This window comes from Canis aureus, chromosome 33, assembly GCF_053574225.1.
Source record: "Canis aureus isolate CA01 chromosome 33, VMU_Caureus_v.1.0, whole genome shotgun sequence".
Taxonomy (NCBI): domain Eukaryota; kingdom Metazoa; phylum Chordata; class Mammalia; order Carnivora; family Canidae; genus Canis; species Canis aureus.
In genome coordinates this window covers 29,698,843-29,721,130 of record NC_135643.1, presented here as the reverse complement: position 1 = coordinate 29,721,130, position 22,288 = coordinate 29,698,843, and the positions used below count along the sequence as shown (strand labels likewise).

Genomic DNA, 22,288 nt, shown 5'->3' with positions numbered 1-22,288 from the left:
AGTGTTGATATCATGAATTTATCCAGAGGTGTGGATTCTCAGCCCCAGTCTCCCTGTGTTTTGGAGCACCTCTGCTTACCCACCACATTCTGCATCAGATTACCCAGGACCTTCTTCTGGCTCACAGAGGCTTTATCTGCAAGATAGCTTGGGTTTTAGGAAGTAGGCATCAGCTTAAGCAATTTAGTACTTCTGTGTTTTCTTAAGAAAAGTAGCACACCATAAATTGAGAAAGTTTTCAGGAAGTATCTGATGTTGATGTAGGGTCACAAAAGTGCTGTCTATAGCAACAAAAAGTCCTTCATGTAGGCGCATTCATATAGTGATAGAAATATAGTTTACTGAAGTAGAGGCCTTCACAAAATTGATATACCATCTGTCCCTAGTGAATGCGAACACTTCATCATTTCAGGGGATTGTTATTTACATCTTAAAAAGTGAAATTGGTTGTTTACCTAAGATAATATAATTTTGATTAACATGGTTTATCTGTCAGCAACTGCTCCCATAATCAGATAGGAGAAAGAGCTGTGTTAGAAGTTCTGCAGCCTTGACAGGCCTGTTTATTGATTGGTGTGTTTATACAAAATTGTAAATAGAAAAAGCTGAACTTGTAAAATATTTCTATTAGGTGAAGGAGTTGGCAAATGGAATTTTAAACCTATAGAACTTTTAATAATAATAATAATAATAATAATAAGGCAAGTCTCTTGGTAGTTAACTATAGAAGAAGAAGTTTTATTCTCTCCTGGGAAAATGATGATAATAGGACAGAGTTTGTCTAAAGCCACCACAGTGTTCTAATGTGCATGAAGAAAGCATGCATTACATGCTGAGTGATGAAGGCAACGTCTATTTGGCTCTCATGTCACCAATTTGCAGTTTTCTATAGCTTTATTCCAATTCCACATACTTTCACTCTGTTTCTGTTTCTTAAACTTCCATTCAGTTAATGAGTTTATCTTCAACTTCCGTACAAATCTGAATCTTGGGTATGCAAAGATTTGGATATGCTCCTTTATGTAATTCTGAGCATGTGGGCATGTCCATGAGGGGTTGCCAGGGCTGATGTGGTAACATGGTCTCCTTTCTCATTTTCTGATAAGGGCCTGTAAGAAGTAAGAAAGTAACCATATTAAGTCCATATAGGCCTTGTTTTACAAATATTATGGTCTCCTACCCTATCGTGGTTCATTTTATTGTTTTCTTCCTCAGAATAATATTTTCAAAGGGTTTTCAGAGGGCAGCTGATTTTCAGAATCTGGGAGGGTTTGGTCCAGGATCCTTCAAGCTTTCCCAAGAGAAGCATGAGTTGCAGTGTCTTTGTATGATCTCTTGGTATGAAGCCCTTGTGCCCAGACATATTGGCTGCACATGTGCTGCACTCCAGCAGTGTGTGCTAAGAAGATAAGTCAGAAAGAACCCACAGTCTCTATCCATTTCCTGATGTTTTGGTTTTGCGTTGTTATGCCCTCTTCCAATAAAGAATAATGAAGTGGGTTTCCTTTGTTTCCCAAAGCATGTCTGAGCACCAAATTTTCACTATTTCTAGGTTAAAAAAAACCATCAGTGTATTTTTAGAGAAGAAATGCATATATCATCTTCTTTGTTCTAATGGAAGTGGAGTTCTCAGAAAGTATGTCTTTGGTGTTTTGACAGATGTAAAACAGAATGGATTCTCAGTGCACATGAGAATCATTTATGAGTTAGTATCAATATAATAATAATGTCTATTCACTGTCATCTTAAGAAGTAGGATTTAAGAAGTATCAGAAATTTTAATTCATCACTTAGAATATTTAACTCATTTTGTCACATGTGCTTAAAATTTCTAGTATATTGCAGCAATATTCAAGCTGAAAGCAGTTTTATTTAGGATAATGTTTTGCCACATTAACAATGAATGGTTGATTGTATAGAAATAAAATAAATGGTATTCTTTAAAAACTTGAAAAAATTAGACAAGATAGAATTATGGGCTAATGATTCAAATGCATGATTAGTATATGTTTTAGCTGTTTTGTTGTCTAATTTGTTAGAAGCCTCCGCTTTACCTTCTGTGGTTTTTGAGAAACCTGTTTTCAAATGTTGTCTTTATAACTTATCGGATAACTTAAAGGAAGGCTTATTTTGACTTCAGAGGAGGATTTGCAAACTAATCATCAACAATCCACATTTCCACTGATGAATGTTTGAAATCTTAAAGTTTTCAGACACGTGGCATGAAGTATATTGCCCAAATGTATCCTAATGGTGTGTGATGTAAATGATTTGATTGAGTTGATAGTCAGCTACCAAACATAAGAAGCTTATGCACTAGGTATGAATATGAATCAAGCTAATTCCAAAGGAAAGTTTTAGTGACATGTAAAAGAATAGAAGATTCTTAAGTTAGTAAATATAAAGGCACACATTATCTTTGAGTAATTATTTTGTAAACTTTAGAAAAAGAAAAGTAAAAAAAAATCGTGGTACAAAGTGAACTTGAATGTTCAAGACGATTATGGTGATATATTTAATGGCTGGCTCTCATGATGGAGTTCAGTGTTTGGGCCAAGCAAATGTAATGGAAATGAAGAAAATTAAATTCAAGAGTTTGCCTTGTGAAACCTCGGTTCTTCTGGCAGAATCTGAATGAGGACTTGTTTGACTGGTCAGCCCTAAATATTATCTCTTATCCAACATGTGCGTGTGGTTTGGATGGATTTCTTCTGTACTTTTACACAACTGTTGATGGAGAAAGGAAGGATCACTGTCCCTCTCTGAAAATATATTTTACACATGTAGAGAGGCTTACAAAACCCTAGAAGACAGACTTTAGTCATCATTCACTCATTCATTACTTCATTCATTGTTCACTTATAATGCAGACATTTTTAAAGCACTTTCAGGCATTATGTGAATTTGGTTTGAGACATAGTATAAAAAAATAAGGCCTTTAAAATTATGGCTTTTTTATTTGTTTTGGATGTTTTCCAATAAAGTTTTTTTAAGTAGTTAAAAACATTTTTGTAGTGAGGAATACTGAAAAAAGTCAGAAAGAGTTGCTATGGATTTAGGAAATGTTGAAGTCTTTTGATGATAATCTTGAAGTAGCCAAAATTTTATCATCTAGATTACATTAAGAATTAGTGAAAAAACATGCTTTTAAAATTTGGGGCCCCAATAGTCTTTGCCTTAGATATTATTCTACAGAATTGTTATTAGTTCTGGAAATTTTTCTTAGTCCTTAGATCACAGCATTTTATTTTTAAACCTACCTTTTAGGTGTGTATTTTTTTAGAGGGAGGTTAAATTAGTTGATATATCAAAAAATTTGTAGTTGTAATTCACAAAAGGCATGAGAACTTCATCTTAGACTAATGAGGGAAAGGAGAATATGAATTTTAGTTTTAGTTTGTCTTTTTCAAAGCATTATTAAAGTCATGTGTGATAGTTACCTTTTAATTTATCATCCAGGCCCTCCATGTGCCTGGAAGAAGTCCTAAGTCTAAGATTTCTTGTTTTGTTCAGCCCAGAGTGGGAAATTTGACCAATGTTCAGTGTAACTTTCTAGTAAGGATTAAAAAAAGTGACTGTAATTTAAATGAATTGTAAAGTGGTTGTCAAAGTTAAACATTTTTTTCCCTAACAATAGCTCATTTAACCTTCAAGTCTCTGAGTTGTCATTCCCATTCAACAGATAAGAAGTCTGGGGCTCCCATTCAAACTAGATCCATTCATGCCAAGTTGTATGCTCTTTTTCATTGCAACTTAGGTACCTTCAAGAAAACTTGGAACTTAATAAAAATGTCATGCATAGAGAAGGTGCTAGAGTGGTCTTGTAAACATTGTCATTTACCTATACAGTTATTAAATTCACACTTTTGTTTTTGATTGATTGAAGAGAACACATTTTAGCAGTTTTGTTTTATCTGTCATTTAGTACAAATACCTTGAAGCTCAAGGCAGTTTCTAAAAGAGTAAAAGGGTGAGAGATTGAACCTTGAGGATTGCCCTAAAGGAAGTCTATTCTTGTCTGAAAGCAATATTTATTCCACTGTGTGTGTGTAGGGAGGCATTGTGTGTGCACGCATATGTGCCTATATGTGTTTTACTTCTTTTCAGGCTGTGTGCCTCTGTCTCAGATCTCACCATGGACCAATGCTAGTCACTTGTCCAATGGCCACTTTCCCTTGGTCACGAATAGCTTCCTTTATTGCATTAGAGGGCTATAAATTTTTCGTGATCCCAAGCTGAGTTTTAACCAGTCACCTCAAGGTGAAAAGCTCAGTATCACATTACTGTTTCCTTGGGCTGTCATCCATTGCCCCTGACCAACATGTCATAAATGTTTTAAGAGTCTGCAGCTCTTCAGCTTTGGGTTTGGTTCTAATCTGAGGTATACAGTATGAGCTCACATCTCAATGAATCTTGGAAAATTTCTCCTGCACTTGTGTGTTCATGAAAAGCAGCCAGACTCTTCAAAATAAGTGGTGATGTGTCCTGGCCTATTTCAGATTAAAATGGATTCCCTCTGAGTCTCGTGTTAAGGACAACAGTATTGCACAGGGCTTTTTTCACCCAAAGAGTTATTAGTCAGACATGTGAGCCACTACTAGTAAGCAGGAAAGGGAAGAATTGTCCTGGAAATGCTTTGGCTGACTTCTAAAAGAGCTCTCAGGAAGAGATGTATGCTTTTTAGCACTCTATTGTGAACTCTGTGTTAAGTGTTGTGTATATGCATAAAAGCATAGGGCAGACACACATACACACACAAAGACAATTTGGATTAAAATAACTTTTTAAGCATAATATGGGATGTCTCAGAAAGAAATGCATGATAATTGAGAATTAAACTGTATAGACAATTGCCATAGGGTTTTGAGAACAAGGGGTTACTTTGCACTGATGAAGACTTCTTAGATTAGTTTGAGCTGTATCTTAGAGATAGGATCTGGAGGGACAAAAGGAAAAAAGTAGGTCTTTGGGAGAAAATCAGAAAAGGGGAAACCTTTTAGAAAAATAGGGAAGAGTCTAATAGTTAAGGGGTTACAGAAAGAAGGATCAAAGCAACAAAGTAGAAATTAAGGCTATAGGCCAGATTAGATAAACCCTTAGATCTCAGACTGAGGACCTGACTGTATCCCGAAGCATTTCAAAAATACTACCTCCAATTTCCTATTCAATTATTTGCATGTTTCTTTGTCTTCCGATGATGTTGCCAAATTTGTATTTTGCACTTCATAGTGGGGAAAAAAGAGAAAACCAGCAAATTTAGATTCTATTCTTGTACATTAAAAAAATCAGGCTTTGCTGAAGAGGGGACTTTTTCAGACCATTTCATTTAAAAAAATGTGTCTTTGTTCAACACAGGCCGTAAATATTAGCAACTTTGATTTAACTTGGGTGATGTGCATCCATTCTTTAAAGATGTCAATCACTAATGCTGAGTCCAAAAGACTGTTTTTGTCCTTGTTACATCGTATCATGTGGCTCACTATAGTTCTCAATGATGTTAATTCAGAAAATAAACTTTTAAGTGGAATTTAAAACTGATATGTTCCACTTGGCATTCTGATCAGAAGTAAGTGTATGAAACCTAAGAAGGAAAGAAAGTTTTGTTTTTTTAAAAAATAGCACTTACTTTAAGTATATTATCTTTAATAAGACATTCAGACATAACATAACTACATTTCAGCACTTGCAAGCAATTTGTTTAGTTCTGGTTTCTATAGGTTCTAGAACTGTGTATTTTAAATTTAATTTCTGATAACAATTTCAGGGTTTCTTAACAGTTTCTTGAATTCTTGATAAATGTAATGAAATGACTGATGACAGATACCTTCCTCTATGTTTAATTAAGATGCAAGGCTATTTACTGAAGGGAAAAATTATTATGTGAAGATAGAGTATAGGAGAAAAATAAAGAAAACCTGTTAACAGGGAAATAGAAGATGAAGACTCAGATTAAACTTTCATGAATAAAAATTTGATAATTTTTATCAATATTTTAAATATAAATAAAAATTTGATAATTTTTATTCATGAAAGTTTAATCTGAAATAGAAATGTTTTACATATATATAATACATTTTGTAAGCTCAAACTTGCAGAATATAGTGCTTCCTATTTATGTCAGATCCCCTGAATCTCTGAGAAAACATTACCTATTCAGCAGTATATTTCTAAAATATATTCAAATAAGTCATATTAACTGTCCTAAATGCCTCAAATAGGTCTGACCTCATTGCTTACCATCATTCATATAAGAACTGGGGTGAAGTTTACCTTTGCATTTTTGATAAGAGAATAGAATAAATAAAATCAGTACAATTATGTATATAAATTTACTTCCAAGCACTTTTGAATTCTCCACTTTGTAGAAAGGAAGAGAAGCTAATGTTTATTATAAAGAAATGTTGCCATGTTTCTTCCTTATGTCCTATGAGTAGGCATTCTAGTGAAGAAATTGGAGATCAGAAATGAAACTGACCTGCCCCAAATGGATTAAAGTTGTTTCAATTCAAAGAACTTTTCTTTCCTGGATTTTTTAAATAGGCATGACTCTGTTATCTTTTACTATTGAATTTTGCCACGGGGAAGGGTGAGTTCAGTCTGATATTTTTATTCTCTTTTAGTAATGACCTGATCTTGCTGCCAGGATGATTAAATGATTCTTTATCTATAGCTTTTTAAGGTTATGTCTGCGATTTGATTGTTCTGTGTCAGTTTTTCCTGGATGTAATGATCCTTTTAATTCAGGTCTTTTTTTGTTTAAGACATCCGTGAGCTTTCACTTTCAGGTTTCCCACTGTGTCCGGCCCCCATCTTCAGGTGCAGTCAGGTACAGGCCTAGCTACCACTTCAGTCCTCTTTGCAACTTTGTGTTAATAGAGAGTTGTGAAGTTTCACAAGACCAAGTTGAATTGGACAAGGTCCCTACTCCCTTGAAGTTTACAGATATGTGAGGGAAGCAGACAGATAAATCACCTGTTTTAGTACAGTAAGATTCTTGTGATAATAGAGATATCCAGTGGGCTCACTGAAAGAACAAACATCTCAAGTCTATTCCTGGAAAACCATGAAAGATTTTTTTTTAAACCTATTGGTAGTCACTATTGTTTTTATAGTAGACTTAATTTCACATCTTCAATGCAATTTAGATCAAAGAAAATATATTCTTGGACTTGGATCTGTCTCCAATTCTAAAGTGATGAATTAATCTATGTAGAAACATTTGCTCATCGTTCCCATGGGGTAAGATACTTGGTCTATTCTAGTTTGTGGGATTATAGTAAAGTTTAAATGAGGTATTTTAAAGATTGGGTAGTATCCCTAAAACTCTGATGATACAAAGATTCTCATACATATAGTTTGAAGGCTGTATTTTTGGATCAATCAAATTGGAAAAGTGAAATTGGTCTTATTTAACAATTTCTTCATTATGAATTATATTTAAGATGAAATCTTTATTAACAGGCTTTAGAACTATCTTAAATATATGGATTGAAAGCAATCCAGCCCTCGTAATACTAAAAAGTTAAAAGTTTATGATTTCATGTGCACTTTCAAAATTTGAGCTGTTCTTACAACTTGTATGTGGCGAAGATCTCAGAACCACTGGTTTGAACCTCAATTCGCATTGGCCACAGTTGGTATCAGAACCTTAAATTGTGCTCCTATGCCTGACCCTTGGGGAGCCATAATTATTTCAAGTATTAAGAAATTCCAAATTATTTTTGTCATCTAATGATATTAGAAATGTAGGCTCATGAAGCTAAGAAAATAAAAGATGTTTTCAGTTTGTTTTTGTTTACATTTAACTCCCCTTTGGGACCTTAAACTTAAATGTATACCTAGGCAGATTAGAAAAAAAAATTAATGAATGATGCATACCTGTTATCTATTTTTGAAACTTAGAGAATGATGAGGTTACAAGATCAAAAGCAAGGTCACAGATATTACCACTAATTCTGATAATTATGGACTAAACAAAATATCTGTGACACTAGCTAAATGCTATACATCATTGCCCCAAATGCCTTTTTCCCCAAATGCATTTTAATAGATGTTTTTATGAGTTAGTATCTAATACAAAAGGTTTTCTTTTAAAAGAAAACCTTCTTCTCTAGTTTATAAATCATCTTCTCTTTTTATCTGAATGATAGTGTTTTGAAGAATACCTGTGCAGAGACTGTATAAGATACTTTTCAGCAGTTTCACTCAACTGAGATAGCCTCTCAACTGTGTAAACCAACCATCCCTAGTATCAGACAAGATTGCTAAGATTAAAACTTACAAAGCATTTATCTCACACTAAAATTAGCAGCATAAAATATGCCTTTCTATGTATGTTGCTTATTTTTAAAACATAATTTTAAGTTTCAAATATGTTTTTTGTCAAAATGTATTTTCAATGAAAAAAAAAGAAACTTAGAGTCTATTCATTACCTGGAAGCTTTAAGGTATTAAATAACTCCTTCACTAACTTTTTGGATACCAGTCAATTTGTGTGTTGTTTTAAAAATATAATAATATGAATAGCGTATAGAATGAAGCTTAAATAATAGAGAACAGTGTATATCTCAGTCCACTGCAGCTATTTGACCCAATATTTAACTGTTATGGGAATTCTAATTATTCAAGAAAAAATACAGGTGAGACATACTATGCAGAGAGCAATAAATTTTTGAGGAATATAAATCCTAATGTGTATACTTGAATATCTATATTTAATACAGAGCTTATTAAAATAAAGAAGGCAAAAGAAAAGTAACATGCCTTTCTGAAAGTGTAGCAATCAGTTCCATCAGTAATGTATTTGATCTTAAACAGGAAGAGGCCAAAGAGAGCAGAGGACCATAGAATGTGAAACAAGGATCTTGAACATTATTTTCTGGTGGATGCATTTAAATTAGAATCCACTTCTTTCTTTTAGGCAAGGGTGGTGCATGGATCACTTCAGAGAAGGCCATTAGACTTCAAGGCATAGGTTAGGCAGTTTTGTTTTTATGCCTGATGATATTTCTGTGGCTGGAGGGGTGCAAGAGAGGACAGTTAGAAAGAAGGGGTTAAGGGACAGGTAACGTGATTAAATTTATGTTATAAGGGCAGAACCCCTTATTTACTCTGGCTAGTCAAAAGCTTTATGTAAAGGTAAAGATGCTAAGATACTTGCTGTCCACAGGATTTATGACTATTGATGTTGAATTTAATCATCCTGTATATGCTGTTTTCCCCAAAGAAAGTTTTTGGGTTTTGTTTTTGCTAAGATAAAAAATAATGCCACAGCATGAATATGAATATGAATAGTAGCATTATTGAGGGTTGGGTTTCAGCCATGGCTCTTGGATGACTTGAATGTTGTGTCTCCACTAGCTTATTGGAGTATTTTCTCCACACTGGTGTTTGATAAGCAGGTCTATATTCAGCCCTCATTATCCGCACACTCATCTCCTGAATAAGAGGGATGCCACACAGGTATTATATGGTTCAGCAGGGTGAGATTGGGGGAGAGAGAAAAAAAGAAAGTGTCTCTCTCTCTCAACCTCACCCTTCTGAGCCATGTAATATAGCACCCCATGTCAGAGATCCTATCGGTGGACTTATTTGTGGTATTTTAATTTAATTAATAGGCATTATTAGAACAGTTTTAGATTTATAGAACAATTTTGCATATAGTATAGTTTCCTTATACTCCACTGCCTTTCACAATTTCCTCTATTATTAACATCTTGCATTAGCATGGCACATTTGTTACAATTAATGAATCATTAATTGTGTTTGGGATTTGGGAATATTAACCAGAGTCCGTACTTTATTCACATTTCCTTAGTTTTTACCTAATGTCTGTTTTCTGTTCTAGGATCCCATCCAGGATCCCATGTTGCATTTAGTCATAATGTCTCCTAAGGCTTTTTTCTCGGGGGAGTCTGGGACAATTTCTCAGACTTGTCTTGTTTTGAATAACTTTATTTTGAAGATTACTTATCAGGTACTTTGTAGAATGTCCATCAGTCGGGATTTTTTTCTGATATCTTTCATAAAGACTGGGATTGTGGATTTTGGGGAAGAAGACCAGAGAGATAAAGTATGATTTTCATCACATCATACCAAGGGTACTTACTTACTAACTGCATGATTTATGACTGTTGATTTTGACCTTAATTACCTGGCTGAAGTAATGCTTATTGCATTCTCCATATTTGTGGTATTTTGATAATGCTCTAGGTACTTTAAGAGATAATCAAGTAACTCCATTAAAGGTGTATAATTGGAGCCTGCTGCACTGAAAACCCAGCTTTACTAGGCTGTTACGAGTAAGAAGGGACTCTTCCTAGAAGTGTTAGCAAGAATTTTATTTGAATAGCCAGGTGCAGGCAATGAATAATTATTAATAGTCAAGAAATAATTTCAACACTAAGCATAGGGCACAGTATAACATTGATTTCTTATTTAGAAGCATTTAAAAGCTCTATTTGTTACAAAGATAGAACCAAGAGTGCCAATTACAGAACAGTCCACATAGGTTTTCTGTTTTTTTCTGAATATTTTTAATGTTATATGATTCAAATCTTATTATAAAGATCTCATCACAAGTCATTCTCAAAGCAAAGACAGGAGAAAGGTTATCTGGAATATAGTCACTAAAGGGATGATTTCCTTCTATCCTTCCAACTTTATCATCATTATTAGACAAATTGGCATCTATTCCTTCAGTTTTATGGATTTTGAGAGTCAAACATGCAACATATGTTTTAATTTACTAAATAAGATTCCTTTTTTCTTTTGGTACCAGAATGGCTTTGAGTTAGTTGAACGTTCAGCATCCTTTGGCTAGTATGTTAATTATGCATTATTCATAGTGAAAGGTTCAAATTTGTTATGCTGCAACTGTTCAGCCCTTGACAAATGACCCTGATAGGTCACACCCATTTTTAAGTAAATAAAGAACAGCAGGAACTGAATTTCTTCTAAAAAATGTGTAGTATGTGTAGTATTGGGAGCTTCTTTGGCAAGTTACCATTGCCCTTTTACTTTAAGTCTAGAAAGCCCAAGTGCTTTCCAATAAAGCTAATAATATTTTTAGGGAGAGGGTCCTCCTGGGGCTTCCTTAGCAGCTTCCACTCCCATTACTCCTTTGGCTTACTCTATTCTCTGCATTTAATCAAGTTTTCAGTAAGTTCTTCTTCATCCTTATAAAGTATACTGGTTTTGTTTTCAGGGTAAAGGATGCTTGTATGCTATCATTTATTCTCTTAGCAAATATTTATTGAGCATTTTTATGTGGTAGGCAATGTTCTTGGTGCTAGCAGCATAAGAGAACATATTCACTTGGAGCACAAAGATGCTTTACTGAGTTGGTCTTGCTGAAATGCTGAAAACCCAAAGGGAACAGAGGGAGATAAGGTTGGGAAAGTGGTCGATATAGCAGAGGATCCTGGACACTAGACCAAAGTTTTTGCATGAGGCAGGCGCTAAACTGCTAAGCCACCCAGGGATCCCCACAAGATTGGAACCTGAGGCACAAGGAATATATTATGGCTACTAACAGAAATGAGATCCATTTGAGGAGTTTGAAGGTCTTCTAGATAGACATATAAAACAATTAGAAATGCAGACTTGCATCTGTATAGAGCCCAGGACTAGGTCAAATAGAGCTGGTGGAGCCCAGGATGCGGAGGACGAGAGTGTAAACAGAGAAGAAAATGGGATAGGGACCAGCACGTGGAGAGGCACACTGACATCAAAGAGAACTGAGAAGCAGTGGTCAGAGAGGAGTAGAAAGAGAACCAGGATAATTTGGTGTCACAGAAGCCAAAAAGAGAAGTGCCAAATGCTGCTGTGAAGTCTAAGAATGGAGAGAGACCAAAGAAAGAAAAAGGTCATCGAGTTTGGAAAGTAACTGGTGAATTTTGAGAGAGCTCTTTGAAAACCGTAGGGATGAAAATCAAAATGCAAGAAAGAAGAAGGCACATATGAAAATGTGACTGTGATTGCTATTTGAGAAAACAGAGGAGCACTAAACGCTATGTCCCCGAAAACAAAACAAACTGAAATGAAACAATCTGAAAACCAACCAGGTCTGTCTCAGGTGTGAAAACTGCTGATTTCTCCAAAGTGAGAGATTGGTATTGCATTATAAATGAATCATGCTAGGCCTACAGAACATAATGGAATACAGGCTTGGATATTAGGCATAAATGTGGTTCTTGGTATAAGCATTGCTTGTATAATAACATACCAGAATAAATTCTCGAGGAATTCAGTTTAATGTAAAAAGTGGTTTCGGCTCCCCTGTAGTGTTATAGAGATTGTGTGATGTGAAAATAAACATACTTCAACCATCTGGGTCACCAGGAATGATCAAATCTTGAAAATTTACAGTGGAAAATGTGGGTTTTTTTCTTCATATTGCTGATTTTTTTCTTTTTTTTTATGAGGTAACTTGTAAGCAGTTTCCTTCTATACAGTTTTGGTTTTTAAATTTCAACGTTGTAGGGTGCCTGGGTAGCTCAGTAGGTCATGATCTCAGGGTCCTGGAATCGAGCTGCAGTTTGGGCTCCTTGCTTAGGGGGGGAGTCTGCTTCTCCCTCTGTCCCTTTCCTCAGCTCATGCTCTCTCTCTCTCCTCTCTTTCTCAAGTAAATAAAATCTTAAAAAAATAAATTTCAACATTGCAAGAATAGTATTAATATTATGCCCTCAATGAGGAAGAAGCAAGGTATAATTTATTTATTTTTCTCTCATTTATTATTTTTTTCTTTTAACAAACAGTTAATGAAGTCCCTTCCAAACTTTGTATTCAGCATTGACGACTCAACGGTGAATAAATAAGACCTGTCCCTTGCCCTCAAGGAACTTTCTTTTTTTTTTCTTTTTTTTATTTATTCATGAGAGACACACACACACACACACACACACACACACACACAGAGGCAGAGACACAGGCAGAGGGAGAAGCAGGCTCCATGCAGGGAGCCTGACATGGGACTTGATCCCAGGACTCCAGGATCACGCCCTGGGACGAAGGTGGCGCTAAACCGCTGAGCCACCTGGGCTGCCCCTCAAAGAACTTTTAATTCTATAGTAGGCTGTAGTGGGGACAGATTAAACAAATTAATGCAGTAATCTAGTGTAGCCTCTAAGATGAATGTACATGATTTCAAGAGGATGACAAAGGAAATTTGTTCTTCTAGGGTCATCGGGAAAAAAGCTTTGGAAAGTTTTTGACACTTATGATAAGTCTTGAAATATGGGTAGATGATTGTTTTCTCTTTTAAAAAGTACATGCAGTCTTTTCTAATTTAAATCGTTTCTCTCTCAAATTAAATCTTTAAAAAAACAAAAAGAAAATAGTTTTTCTGTTGCTTACTTTAGAATAGATGATAGGAAAGATGGAGGGGAAACTTCTATGAAAAACTGGGGAGATGAAAGTTATTCTTTTTCTTCCCCTTGTTTTATATCTTTATAGACAGTTATCACAGAAATCTGCTTGCTCTGCATAAAAGTACTGCATGTAAGTATTTTATTTTACAATGAAAATTATTGGTGTTGCTGTAATATGTAACTACATATTTTGGTCATACTAAATATGTAGTTACAGAAGAAATGAAGCAATCTGGAATGTACAAAGTGGTACAAATTGTTATACTTCTCTTTAGAAGCTGCTTTTAGGCATTATTTAGACCTTTTTAGCTTGTCAATCATATATTTTTTTTAATTTTTAGGAGCAGTAACTAAAGAAACTAACTTTTATCAGTAAATCAAAGAGATGACTCTTATGGAGTTAACAGTATCTAAAACTTCGTGACTGGACTTCTTAGGCAAATACTTTTTAGATTTGTATCTCCAAAGGTCCTGGAAAAGATGAATGCTTCTTTGTTTGGAAGTCCTATTAAATTTTCATTACAATATCAGATTTTAAAAACTGCTTATTTCCTTTAGAAAGTTTTATTTTAGAAACCTCTGTTAGACTCATTTTATATACTACAGTTTTCATAAATTTCCTTCTCGTCATATTGTATTTTTCATCCAATAATATTTCATGAGAGATTTTTTCTTTAGAGAAAAAAAATTATTTTGTTGAAAATATCCTGAAAATATGGTACAGTTGGATCTGGGTTCATTCCTAATGCTCATTAAATATTATAACAGTAAGAAATGAAAACAAATGAAATTAATTTTCTATATATCTTTAAATCTAAAGACAATTAGTCATATTTTTTCTTTTTTTCTGAGTAGATGATCCAGAACAAATCTATATGATATGAGGTAAAAACTCTGATGGATGATAGAGTATTGAAAGCTAAGCTATAATGGTATAATAGATTGGAAGGACTTTGTGCATTTTTCCTATTATACATCGAACATGTATTTATCAGTTCATATGTGTGAGTCAGAGGAGATACAAAGTCAATTAAGATGATATTTTGGGAAAAATATAGAACATATCCGAAGCGGTTTTGAGTTCTTCCAGCTCTATCACTTAACCAGTAGTGTGGCCTTGGGCAAATTACTTATCTTTCTGAAGGTTCTGCTTACCTGTTCCGTGTGGATACTACTACCCTGCTCAGACTTTTTTGAGGATAAAATGAGGTAAAGATATGCTTCTAGCACAATAAATGGCCTGTAGTTAGAGCCCTTTAATTTAAGGGAGTTGATTGCAATAATTGAAGTGAAAGATAAGAGAGCACTTTCACTGAGGATGAGAAAGAAGGGATATATTTGAGAAATATTCATAAAACTAAAGAGGTAAAATTTAATGGTAGCACAGTTGTGAAAGAATAATAATAAATAGGAGGCAGGTGGGCCTGAAATGTTTAAAGAACATAAAACTCAGGAATACATTTTGATATGCATTGGAATGCTGGGTTTAAAATCTTTCGAGAGTTACATAAGAAAATGGCTGCTCACTACTGCTTTTAAGGCAATTTTAATGAATTGCATTTTTAAAGTATAATCTTTTTTTAAAAGATTTTATTTATTTATTCATGAAAAACACAGAGACAGAAGCAGAGACATAGGCAGAAGGAGAAGCAGGCTCCCTGCAGGGGAGGGACCCCAGGACCCCAGGATCATGACCTGAGCCAAAGGCAGATGCCCAACCACTGAACCACCCAGGTGCCCCATAAATAAAATCTTTAAAAAATTAGGTACTATATGAGAAAGACAGAGAGTTTAGGGGAAAGAACTGGTCGATTTTTGCAGTGCAGCATGTTTGTGTAAGGATATCACAGACTTATGGAGTCTCAGAGGTGATTTATCCCTTGCTTCTTGTATATAAACTTAATTTTTTTTCCTATTAGGATGAACTCTCTTGGGTAAATATTTTATTACTGTACTTGTATTTATCATATTTAAAAAATCTGCAGAGAATCAGTTTAGTAGAGTGGTTAGGAGCTAAGCCTCTGGAACCAGACTATGGGTTCATTCCCCAGCTCTACTACTTACTGAGAAGTTCCCTAGTCCTTAACTAAGAAGTTACTTAATTCCTCATGCCTCAGTTTACTTATCTGTAAAATAGGGATAATAGTAATATTGAACACCTAAAGTTCAGGTGAAGATTAAATGAGTGACATTTGTGATAGAACGGTAGTAGAGTGCTTGGTGCTTTACATGAGTGGGGTGCTGGTGATGATCATGATGTGCCAACAGAAGCTGGCAGGTCAGGTTTCTTAGAGTTAAGCAAGCACTCACCTGCTGTGAATATAAACAGCTCTATGCTGACTGGAAAGAAAGCCAGTTGACTCACTTCTCATTTCTACCCCATTTGTGATCTGGGTTTGAATTCCATATCATGGGTTGCTATTCCACATTGCCCCTGTTGTCAATAGTTATTTCAGGAGATGTGACGAGTTCTCAAAACTGCTGGCTTTAACTCGCTTCAATTCTTGCAAATTTAAAATTAGACTTTTTCAGGAGCATTGGAAGCATGTGACATAAAAATTAGCATATCGGCTCCAAGATGCAGAAAACTCTACTTTAAATAAATAAAAATAGTTCTTCCTCTTATTTTTTGCAGTGGGAAGACCAGGACTTTTTCAAGCTACTGCTCCCAATAAGGCCAAATTAACTCTCATTCTTGTGTGTATTTTTTAGCTCTCTGGCCTTGAATTTTTTATGACACTTTTCCTCTTATCATCTTAGTTGTTTGTATGCTTCCCTGTATGTACTGGAACCCTCCTCTGGATAAGGGCAATGTGTTGTTTTTCAGCTTTTCATCCCCAGTGCGTCGCATAGTTCCTAACCCAGAAAGTGCCAGCATTTTTTGTTGTTGAAGGAATGAATTTATGAATCAATCCAATAGAATTGCCCCGCAAATTTTAATGTTTTCAGTTATACTAAACTCTATCCTATGCAAGTTAAGTGGGTTAATAGTGAATAATGGGGAATATTCTTCAATAGAACAATGAGAGCATTCGATTGAATAGTGGGGGAATTTATCTGGACACCAAGAACAAATTAAAACAACCAAAAATCTTAGGTAGAAGAAAATCCACCTAAAAATTCGTGAGGCTTTACTTCAGTTTAATTTGAGTCTCAGGATTATTATGAAACTATATTTCAGAATGATCTGTCTTAACACCATTCTTTCATTCACTTCCTGAAAACCACACACACACACACACACACACACACACACACACGCACACACAGTAACCTAGATCATCAATCTGTGTCCAAGAGCATCAGCAGAAATTACAAGATTCCTCTAACCATGAGGCTCTGAAAACTTGCCAGGGAAAACATGCATATTTTTCTTCTTGTCTCTTGCATCTGGTGTGCCATGTAGTAAGCAGAAGCAGAAATCAGGTTTCAAAAGCTCCGTAGGCTGCTCTTCCCCCAACACTCACATTAAAAGCCATCCCAATGAGCCAGCATGCTGCAACTGCTGAACACACCAAGAAGGTGTTCAGGATTTGTGACAAAGACAGGTAAGAACACCCTCAGAATTCCAGGGAGAAGTAACATGTGATGCTGAGTTATAGGCACTCTGTAGTGTTGCAGGCACTCTACAGTTGCTGTTTGCATCACAACAGTCCATACAATACTCCTGCCTTCTATTTTTTTCTCCTGTGCATTTTAACATTTCACTTAGAAATAACTCTCCCATATGAGATTAGCCCTACTTACACATTTGAATGGGCTTATGGCAAATGGTGCCCCCCGCCCAGAATCCACTTAAATCTTGATCCATTTTGCTTGAATAAATGTGTACTTAATCTGATGCTAGAAAGCTATGAAAAGCAGACTTAAAATAAAAACTTTTTAAAAATGTGCTTTATCTATTAGTTTCTTAAATTTTTTGAGAAACTCCTGCTTGACAGTTCTGATGATACAAATGTTTTGTCTTTTATATTCTTCAGCTAAAAAATACAGATTTGAGAGCATTGGGCAATATAATGATAAATAGCTAACCTCAAAAATTACATGAAGTAATGCTAAAATTTCCCAAACCAGCACAAGTGATTTAATTACACCATGATAATGCTCTAAAGGAGCATTATAAATATCAGAGGCTACTTTTAAGTAATACTGCGATCCCTGATTCTTGTTTAAAAAATGAAGCAAAACAAAAACTTCCAAATCATTCTGGGAAATGAGTTCTGGAAAATATTATCACAGGGTTTCTTTGAGTTCTGGAGGGTATAGAAAAATTTGGGAAGTTTTAGTTTAACAGGGAAACTCAAACATTGCAAAAAGCTTCTTAAGATATAAACAAGTCAGGAGGCTCCCTAGACAAACTCAGGGAATGGTGATGTACCAGGATCAGTCAAGAAGAGACAGGAGAATACCCACTACCACCACCCTTTACTATGCAGGCACCACAGCCATCTCCCTACCTCTCAGAATTACCCTTATGGGTGATGGCCAGAGTTGAGTGTATGTAGCTACCAAACTACTCTAAGTGTGTATTCAGTCACCTAAAGCATAGTGAGTGGAGAGACTACCCTTGTCAGGGTTATAAACGACTTCCTTACATTGCAGATTTCACTTTCTCCTGCAGTCTTATCCTTCAGCACTTGATCTCAGGGCAGCTTTCAACACCATTGATTATGATATAGTTTGAAAATGCTTGAGGGAGTTTGCCTTTTTGTCTGTTTCCGTTTTAAAATGGTTTCATTCTTACCCTTCAGACAGTTGACATCATGTATCAATGGCCGCCCATTGTTCTGGGGCTGAAGTGCCTGGGGCTGGTGGTGTTCAGCAGGGTTCTAATGTGGACCTATGGCTATTTAAAATACTAAAGCTGTTCTTAGACCTAGACAACTAGGTGCAATAGTGGCTGTCAGTGTTAGCTGAACTATTTAAAGATTATGTTGTGGCTTTTGTTCCTTGGTGGGAAGTGGGGAAAAAGAAAGAGGTGGGAAGCTAGTGTTGTTTTTAATGGAATTATGGAAATATAGGTCTGGAAAGAAATTCCACAAGCTGATACTTTATCCCATGCTCCCTAGAGCAATGGCCTGGCCTTGTGCTTGAGTACACACACACACACACACACACACACACACACAGATACAAACACTGTGACTTAAAATGGTTTGACTTGAGAATTTTTGACTTTACAATGGGTGGGAAAATCATAGACATTCAGTAGAAACTGTACTTCAGATTTTGAATTTGGATCTTTCTCTTGGGCTAGCAATATGTAGTATGATACTCCATTGTGATATTGGACAGGGGCAACAAGCCACAGGTCCCAGTCAGCTAATGGATCACAAGGGTCAACTACCATTCTGCAGCCATGTAACCATTCTGTTTTTTCACTTTCAGTAAAGCATTAAAAAAATTGCATGAGATATTTACTACTTTATTATAAAATAGGCTTTGTGTTAGATGATTTTGGCCAACTGTAGGCTAATGTAAATGTTCTGAGCATGCTTAAAGGTAGGCTAGGCTAAACTAGGATGTTCAGAAGCTTTGGTGCATTAAATTTCTGACTTAGGATATCTTCAATTTATGTTGGATTTATTGGGATGGAACTCCACTGTAAGTTGAGGAATATTGATTTCCCAGTCTTTCATTCTCTACTAGATTTCTGTTCTAAAAATTTGTTTAAAAATTTTTCCTTATATGACTTTTGTACTTCCTAATTTGGTTTTATATTTTCATTTAGCCCATGTTTGTTTATCAAACTGTTCACTATGTGGCAATGTACCAATTAGTTTACCTGATGACTTAATTTTTTTTTTGATGATGATTATTTACTTTAAACACAGCAAATAGGGACCATTGCAGGACCCATTGCTCTACTTATTAGCATAACAAGGATTCTTACTAGGGGTGATACACAAAATTTTGTCATTTCCTTAATTAGGAGTTTACAGAACATTACGGTGAGGCACGTAATAAGTACTCAGAAAATGCTACATTGATTAATAAGTGAATATGTTACCAAAGCTAATAAAGGTTGACAGTGGATCAAAAGAACAAGTTCTACTTAAAGGGGGAGTTATAATTTTACTGTGAAGTACAAAGCAGATATTGCTCACATAGTTTAAAACACCTGAAAAATTATATCTGTGTGACTCTTCTATCCAGAGAATTCTGCTGACTGCTTACAATATAGATATATTTATTGTGAATGTTTAAACAGTTAAATTTTACATTGCCAGAATTCTCAGGAAGCATATGATGTTTTGGCATTTATAGTGGGTTTTCTTTTTTTTTTTTCTTTTTTTTTAATTTTTTAAAATTTATTTATGATAGTCACAGAGAGAGAGAGAGAGAGGCAGAGACACAGGCAGAGGGAGAAGCAGGCTCCATGCACCGGGAGCCTGATGTGGGATTCGATCCCGGGTCTCCAGGATCGCGCCCTGGGCCAAAGGCAGGCGCCAAACCGCTGCGCCACCCAGGGATCCCTATAGTGGGTTTTCAAGTGAACATATAAGATTATGCAGATTGTTGATTTGACTAAGTCTAAATGGATTATTTGGAGAGTAAAATATATACAGAAAGTGAAATGCATATTAAAATATTCAATGTATTTTTATTACATATCGTGTTAACTATTTTTCCCTTGGGGCTGTATTTTTTCAATATTAATGAAAGCCTTTGAGGGGAAAATATAAAAGTGTGTGCTCTCCCACACTTTTATGAGAAAATATTATACGTGAAAGTGTGAGTTGATGGCCTGATGCTGCTAGGCCTGAGTAATATCAGTGATACTCTAGTAACTTTGTAAAATTTGCTAAAACAAGCTCAGTGTTCTTAAAAATCAGAGTTTTGTGATTTTCTTGAACTCTAAGTCTCCATTGAATGCCTAAATGATGGTATTATTACAGCATGAATCATTTAATGATATTCTCATAATTAATCATGCACAGAACTCCCTTCAGATCTTATGTTAATTTTATTAAACTAAGTCATGTCATCAGGAATCCATCTGCCTTTGAATTAGATCTGGATGCAGTTTATGTAGCTGGAGAAAACACTTTGGATTTTATATATTAGCTAACCCTGCTTAACATTTTCATATTATTTGGCACATCTATGATGTACACTTTGTTTTCCAGAGCAGTTGCTTATTTCCTCTTTAAAACAAAATAAGCCAGTAATACTGTGTGTATGGGGCTTTGGAGGAGGGGATTAGAATTGGCTTTATTCTCTGCAGCCACTTTCATTCATTTTTCAGGTAGTTCAAACAGTTACTACATAAATATTGACTGTTGACTCTGCTTTGATTATCTACATTGTACTTTTCTGTGGGTTGAATGATTAGGATTTGAGCAAAAGGACATATTTTTTTGTTTTTCTTTATATTAAACTACTATCTTTAGTTGTAGCTATTGTGTCATGGAAATGACACTGAAAAATTAGAATCCAAGGGTGAACAGCAGAATAGAAGCTTGAAGGTATGATCTATGAGAAAATATTTTTAAAAATTGAATGTTGCTACCCTTGACAGAAAGCAACCAGGAAAGATATGATAGCATCTTAAAATATATGTTATTGCTGGAATGAGTACAAGAACACTGATTATCAATAGGCTACAAAAACAGATAAGGCTGAAATATTCCAAAGAATGTATTTTGTTGTGTTTCAGAGCTAAACCTTAAATATCTAGCAATCAAAATGAAATGCTATATTACAAAGCCAAAATTCCAGGGGACATTTATTAAAGATCTTTTGCAATTGTGTTTTCTTTTAAAATAAATATATGTCAGGTAGAGGAGGCAGCTCAAAGGATGAAAATGAATTTTGTCCTTATAGAATCTCTGGTCTAATAGGTCTCAACATCTTCATGATGTACATGATGGAGGTTATCTCTACAGGCATTTCCAAACCATTGAGGTATTTTAATAGAAGATTAGTAGCAGAAATTATGTTCAGGAGTTAAAAACTGTTTAAGGTATTGGTTTATTCTGAAATAGGAGGCTTAGGGCTTGGTTTCTCTGCTTCCTACACCACTCTACCCCTTCTGCCAGTCATCTAACACACATACGCACGCGCGTGCGCGCGTGCGCGCACACACACACACACACACACACACACAGTTTTTATCAGAGGTTCTCTGAGATAGCCCAGATTGTATGTATGATAGTATAGTGATCCCATCTGGAAAACATGGTGTGAATAATGGTAAATCTGTCCACAGAGAAGAGCCCCAACCTGATAAAACTGGATTGCAGGTACCAGCACAGAACACAGTGGAGGAATGGAATAAGCCATTAAATCCTACACCATGTTGCAGAGTCAGGGCTGCTCATTTTGGGGGTTGGAATGGGATGGTGCTGAGCAGTATAAAGTTTTATGTGGGCCCCCTATAGAGTTATGTAACTGATTTAGCACATCTGGGCAAGGAATAGCTTGGCAACTATCACACTGATTGCAACATTTATTATTGAGAAATAAGACATCTTGGTGAGGTTGGGGGTCTGTAGTGGTCATGGTGCTTGTCATTTCAGAGTAATCAAAAGTTTTTAAAAAGAAGACAGAAAACTTGCGAGGGTTTTGCAAACTGAGAATATGGGTGGGTCTGTAATACAGACTTTAGGGAGGACAGAAACAGTGAAATCACTATCAACCACCAGATTTGAGAGACTCATATTGATTCTATAATTGCAGGAAGAGCAAAGTTCCAAAATATGGGATCCTTATAAAATGACTACGGTATGCTTCACACTAGAAATAAAACTTAGTGATACTAATAACCTCAAATACCAGTTTTGAAAATAACACAAAGAGCTTCTCATTGTTTCACTCTCTCTCAAAGCTCACTCATACAAAGGACATAAACTGAGTTTATAGAAGAGGAGATGTAAGTATTAAATCCAAAATGTTGATCCTAATCAGTAAAGAAA

General features: G+C 35.4%; 1 protein-coding gene across 1 annotated transcript in view; it reads left to right on the top strand.

Annotated features, from left to right (window-relative positions):
• The window catches only part of COL25A1 (collagen type XXV alpha 1 chain), a 446,874-nt gene that overhangs the window by 195,124 nt on the left and 229,462 nt on the right, over window positions 1-22,288 (top strand). The window lies entirely within an intron of this gene.